Consider the following 7005-nt stretch of genomic DNA (forward strand, 5'->3'; position numbering starts at 1 on the left):
CTGCTGTGTCTGGGGACATAGTGAGGCAAAAGATTCCGGAATCCCTCCTCCAGTTTCACCACAGCCCATAGGTGTCACTGCAGTAGAGCCATTAGCAATAAGATGAGACACCCCTCGCCCCAGGAAGCCCCCAGCGCCCTCTGCCCTGCAGGGCACCCCAGCCTCAGCATGCCAGCTGTGCGGCATGACCCATGGGACATGAGGAGCATCCCCGTGTCTGGCTTTGTCCACAGGGGTCCACAGAGCAGGCCAGTCCACCCCACACGTCCCCCATACCTACTACAGTTCCTCCCACACTTTACCTGTGCACTGAGCAGGCCATCTCTCAAGGGCTTGGCTCCCCACGAGCTGCAGGGCCCCATCCAGCCACTGGCTCCAGGTGGATTTGACCTTGCACTCGGCACGGGGAGCCCCGTCATCGTGTAACCCTGCCATCGGCCGCCTGGCCTCAGCTGCTGCCCCCGGCCCATCCCGGGGCAGCAGAGCCCAGCTCTTCTTGTACGCAGGGTGAGGGAGCTCCCCGTTCTGGCAAGAGGAGCTTGGGACTTTTTGGGTAGCCCCTGCGCAGGGTGGCAGCAGAGACCCATTGAGGGTCCACCGGGGGCCATCATCTGGGTGAGCAGCATCCCAGTGGGTGCAGGGACAGTGGTGTTGGGCTGTGCAGCCCCACAGGGAGCAGGTTCCACACAGCGCCCTTGAAGCACTCCCCCTGCAGGCCCTGGCCACACACCTAGTTCCCCCCCCATCAAGGGCCTCCAGGGCTCCCAGCAGGTGTTCAAGGGCTCCTGGCCCTGAGGCCTGCACCCTGGTCAGCACCCCTATAATGATTGGCCACCCCGAATGTGGCCAATGTCCCCATTTTCCCCCCATTTGTTCTGCCGTGTGCTTCCTTCTCGGTGTGACTCTGAAAGCTAAGTAGATCCTTTTTACTGTAGATACCGCTGTGATCACCTGTTTTCTCAGCGTGTCCTTCCAGATGATATATATATAAATGCCTCTACATATTATATATATGGGGTTATCCGGTCCCTGACCTTTTGGGTTTGTTCTCCATGTTTTCTCGTACAAGCGGTGCCGTGTGGTTCCCTTTGAGGTGGTCTGGTCATGCTTGCCTTTGGTTTCACACCTGGGTTTTGTTGGTTGGTTCAGTTTCCCCTGTGGTTCGTTCCTTTGATTTTTGTTGGTTTTGCTCTTTTCCTGGTCACAGCAGAATTTAATGGATTTCCCCCTTTCTCTGTCTGAGCGCAACCTGGTTTTGTCACAGTGGTGTCGAGGCCACAGTACTCACACAAGATGGCAATATGTAAACCAGATTTAACTAACCTGTCACTGTAGAGAGGATTTACTGTATCAAAATAATAATAATAAAGACAGTAAGAACCTGCTGTGCTCTTGTCATATGCTGGCCTAATAGCAGGGGGAAACACGTCCAAGCTCTTCCCAGCCCGGCCTGTGGAGACCTGGTGTGCAGGGAGGACAAGAGGACCACCAGGGCCACCGACCTGCACCCAGGTGGTGCACCACTGTGGTAGGGGCACATTTGGGCTAGGGGCTGCACAACTGGGATAGGGGAGCCAGGGAACACATGGAGGGGAACTGAGGACTCCAGGGTGCACGTGGAGGGGAGCAGTGGGGTGCTTTGGCATCAGGGCAACAGTAGGCTGAGTGCCCCATATGTTTGGGGTGGATGGAGACTAAAAGCCACCAGCTGTGACCCAACAAAACTGGATCCAAGGAGTGCCCACTGGGGAAGGGAAGACCCATGGCTGCATGAGTCTGTAGATGGGTCACCGGGCGTCCACAAGACAGCCATCCTCCCAGTCCTGCCCCAGGCCTGCATGACTCCCCATCAAGGTCTGAACATCCCAGACCTCCCCCTGTCCAGGTGCATGAACCTCTCCTGGGGAAGGATCCCCTCCCTGTGTCCTAGCCTTCATCTCTGCTCCAGGGAGTCAGTGTCTGCTTTGTACTAGGCTTATCCAGACTGGTCCCAGACCCACAGCGTGGTTCGCTGCATGGTCTGTGGTTGCCTGGGGTGCAGGAAGAAGAGCCCAAACATGTGGGATGGGAATCCAAAGCCATGGGACTGAGCTGAGATCTGAGCTAGCAGCCTGGGAGCCGTTCTCGGCTGGCTGGGATGGAGGTGTCTGCTTGTCTCCCTGCTTTTGGCTCTATCTTGGGCCTGCTCCAGCCTTGGGTCTTCCGTCTTGCTGCTCTCTCCCCTCCTGCTTGGGTTTTGGTGGCCTCCCTCCTGCCCCTTTCTCTCCCTTTCTTTCCAGCATGAGGCCCTCCCTCCTCTGGTCTTGGGATCTCCTCTGGTAGGAGTGTCCATTTGTGCCCTCTTCTCTGCTGCCCCCCCCCCCCACTCCAAGCCTGGTTGAACCTCATTTGGTGGGTGCTGGGATGGTCCTGGTGGGACTGGGACGGGGTCTCTTCTGCCTGACTCTAGGACTGGAGACCATCACTGTGGTGTCAGGGCAGCTGCAGCTGGGATAGCAGTGCTGCTTGGTGGGAATGCCACAGTTGTTCTGGGGGTGTCAGAGGGACACTGGTGCCACAGAATGCACGCAGAATAAGGAATAAGCAAGATGAGTTGGAGATGTATGTGCAAATGCAGGATTATTGTCTTATTGGGATCATGGAGACGTGGTGGGATTACTCCCATAACGAGTGTTGCAGTGGAGGGATGCAGGCTGTTTAAGAAGGACTGGCTGGGAAGATGAGGAGGGGATGAAAGCCTCTGTGTGGGAGAGCAGCTGGAGCGCATGAAGCTCTGCTTGGGAATTTCTGGACTTCTGGCTTAAGATTAAAGAGATGAGAGGTAAAGGAGGTATAGGTGACCTTATAGCGGGTGTCTGCTGCACGCCACCTCACCAGGTAGAACGAGCAGATGAGGCCCTCTACAGACAGACAGAAGCAGCATTACATTCGCAGGCCCTGGACCTCATGGGAGACTTTAACCACCCTGACATCTGTTGGAGGGACAAGACACCAGGACATAAGCAATCGAGGAAGTTCCTGGAATGCGTTGATGAGAGCTTCCTTCTCCAAGTGATAGAAGAGCCAGTGAGGAGAGGTAGTCTGCTGGACCTCATGCTCACCAAAAATGAAGGGGTTGATGGGAGTTGGAAGGTATGACACACCAGGACAGGGTTGTCCAGAATTTCTTTCAGATTTGGGGACTAATCAAGCAATTGACCAAGGGAAGCATAAATCAAGTTAAAAACAGGGAGGAAAAAAATGTTGTAAGTAAAGGAAAAGTTTATTTAGTTCTTCTCTACTGCAACTAGATAAGTAGTAACAGTTAAGTTCTTAAGGCCTTACTCCAAATAGCATGGGTTCTGGTCTTGCCAACATCTAAGGAGCCACTCCTCCAGTATCAGTTTTCCCCAGAATGTCCTCACTAACACCATACTGGATTGTCTCATTTTCTCTGGCAGTTAGCATCAGCACCTTCCAAGGCCACACCAAGAGCGTGTTGCTCCTTCTTTTATGAAAAGGTTTGGTCCTCTGTCCTGGTTTTGGCTGGGATAGAGTTATTTTTCTTCCTAGTAGCTGGTATGGTGCTGTGGTGATTTAGGGTGAGAAAAATGCTGATAACACGTTATCAGGACAAGGTTTCTGTGCAGGGCAGTGCTTACACAGAGGCAAGGACGTTTCAGCTTCTCATGCTGCCCTGCCAGCGAGGAGACTGGGGGTGCACAGCTGGGACAGGCTGGGTCGATGGGCCGAGTCCAACCGCAAGACATCCAACAAGGGCAAGTGCCGGGTGCTGCGCGTGGGTCCCAACAACCCCGTGCACCAGTACAGGCCTGGGGAGGAGTGGTTGGAAAGTTGCCCAGCAGAAAAGGGCCTGGGGGTGCTGGTCAAGAGCCTGCTGAACATGAGGCAGCAACATGTCAGGTGGCCAAGAAGGCCAACGGCATCCTGGCCTGCATCAGAAACGTGTGGCCGGCAGGACACGGGGTTGTCCCTTGTCTGCAGCTCTCCTCTGAGGAGACCGCACCTCAAATGTTGTGTTCAGCTGCGGGCCTCTCACTCGCAGAAGGACCTTGAGCTGCTTGAGCATGTGCAGAGAAGGGCAATGAAACTGGTGAAGGGACTGGAAGACAAGAGTTGTGGGGAGCCACTGAAGGCACTGGGGTGGTTTAACCTGGAGAAGAGGAGGCTGAGGGGAGACCTCAAGGCTCTCTGCAACTCCCTGGAAGGAGGTTACAGCGAGGAGGGCTTCAGTCTCTTTTTTGAGGTACAAGTGACGGGATATGAGGAAATGGTCTCAAGTTGTGCCAGGGAAGGTTTAGATTGGACATTAGGAAGAATTTCTTCGCAGAGAGGGCAGTCAAGCATTGGAACGGGCTTCCCAGGGAAGTGGTGGATTTCCCATCCCAGGAGGTATTTAAGAGACACGTGGACGTAGCATTAAGGGACATGGTCTAGTGATGGGACTTGGTAGGTCAGGTTGATAGTTGGGCGTGATGACCTTGAAGGTCTTTTCCAACCTAGAGGATTCTATGATACTATGAAAGTGAGTTGGTAGCTTCCTTGGCCTGGGTCATTTTTTCTCCGTCTTCCCCTTCTTCTGACCCTTCTGGTGTCTCCTCTTCTCTTTCTCCACTCCACCTTCCTCCACTTCTCTCTTTTTGTTCTTCTTCCCCTAATTCTCTTCTGTTTTCTCTCTTCTTTTATGTGCTAGCCTTTCTCCTCTTGTTCTTGCCAACCATGTGTACTACTGTCCTCCGACTCCTCATCACACCTTCTACCCTCGCTCTTCTCCATCCTTTTCTGTTTCTCCTCTTCTGCTCTTTGGTTTTATTTTCTTTTTCCCTCTGCTTTTTCTGGATTCTCTCACTGCAGTTTGGGTCCCTTCCCTGCTTTATCCCATGTGGTCTCCCACTGCCTTTCCTATTCCTGGTAATGGAGAGTCTGCAGAGGCCAAGCCTCTGTTGTGTCTTCTTCAGGCCCTGAGGGTTGTGTTTTGTATTTGGGGATGAGGAAAGTGACTGGTTCTTGTGGAGCAGCTAATGGGTATTTTGGTCCTCATAGCCTGGGTTATGGTCTCCCTAACGCCCCCACCACTGGTATGGCTGGGGTGGAGGTGTGGGAGAGACCTTTAGTTGCACCTCATGCATCCAGCATGACTACAGCTTTGCTCAAGACCTTGTATCCTGCTGAACTCTTTCTGCTGGAGATTTTATTGAGGAACGTGTAGTAACCATGGTTACAGCAACTGTGAAGCTGAGTAATACCAGGGTGAACCAATTCAGCGGTGCCCACACACCCAAAAGGACCATTGCCAGCTGCAGATGTGATGAAGGACCCCATGCGTTAGGGATAAAAACTGTTAGGTTGTTCCAATGTGAAACAGGCATTGTTGTGAGACTAGCAAGGTGCAACTCTGACCTTGCAATGATACATATTGCTTGTTCAGCAACGTGGCACCAGGCCACAAGTCATCCGGCATGAGACAACACTGCCATCTGCACAACACGCGCTGGCCACATGGCTGTGCATGATTGCAGCAGCCTATCAAGGATTGCGGAGTGCTCCCCTGAGGCCGGGGCTGCCAGTCGTGCACTGACCCGGGTTCAGGAGCATGCACGGGCAAAACCTATAAACAGAGCAAGTTGCTCTGAGTTGGTGAGGCAGGAACATCAACCGAGGTCAACGTTGCCTCTGTGGGGATGCCCGCAAGATGTTGATATCTACCGCACTGACAGGATGCTGAGCGTGACCTGGCTAAGCATCTATGACATCAATGACTGGGAAAAGCATCGTGCTCATCAGTACCCTTGTCATCACCCTGGGGTCATTATGTTAACAAGCTAACTCATTAATAAATTCTTTGTCTCTCTATCACTGCTCAAGTGTGTGTGTGTGTATGTTTGAGTGTATTTGACATCCCCATATAGCTCGCTTGCTTTATATATATGTGTATATATAAATATATATATATCTTGTCTGATCCTTGCTGGGCTGAACCAATCAGCTGCAGCCCCTGGAATCTAACTAGAACACCCCAAACCCAAGTGCTGGTCTTCACAAAACACCCTTCACCAAAGATTGTGGAAGCTGAGTTGCTCCTCTGTCACCAGGGTCCCCAGACACTCACTGGTACAATTCTGCCTAAAAAATAATGGGAGAAGCAGCACTTTTGGATCCCTTTCCCAGTGTGACTCGAGCTCCTTCTGTGCAGGGAGCAACGACAGCAGTGCAAGGAGGAAGTCCTCCTGCTCCTGGTCCTGAAACCTGGCCTACGAAGCCGGATGTCTCACCCACCAGGCTTGAGAGTACATGGCCATGACTTGGACATGGATCCCTGGCTGCTCCCATCCACGCCAAAAGCTGTCTTTGTGGCAGGGAGCCAGAGGGAACCATGGGGCAGGCTCCCAGACACCAACAAGCAGGAGGAGACAGGGAGGTAGCAATTACGTGCATGGGGAACATTGCATTTGTTATCACTTTTTCTCTACACAGGCACTGGTGCACTTGCTAAATCACCTGTGATAACATCTTTCTGAGAACTGAAATTCTGCCACTCAGCTCCGGACATGCGTACTTCACATCTCTAAAAATAGCCAATCTACAAAGACATTTCCCCATGCTTCCTGTATGCTCTTGCAAAAGACCCAAAGATCTCAAGAGATTATCTCAGCCAATTCCTTAAGTACTCATGGGTAACTTCACATCTTGCTCACTACTCTAATTGTTTCTTTTCTGGTTCTGGCTTGCTCCTGTGTGTCCTTCCTAAAAACAGTGTAACAGGTCTGATCCCACTAACCTCAGGTGCAGGGCAGGATGCAAAGGCAGGATGCAAAGGCAGTACTGTAAATGCTTCCACTTTCTTCAGGTTGTGTGTTTATGATTTCTTCTTCTTGGTGAAACAACAAGCCAAACCTTTCCTTTTCCTTCCTCTTGAGTTTTTTATGCAGTGACACAAATATAGAGCCTTTTGCACCACTTGTTAGTTTTAACTCATTTTGTACCTTAGCTTTCTGATTCTACCTC

Source organism: Cygnus atratus, chromosome 12, assembly GCF_013377495.2.
Source record: "Cygnus atratus isolate AKBS03 ecotype Queensland, Australia chromosome 12, CAtr_DNAZoo_HiC_assembly, whole genome shotgun sequence".
Lineage (NCBI taxonomy): Eukaryota > Metazoa > Chordata > Aves > Anseriformes > Anatidae > Cygnus > Cygnus atratus.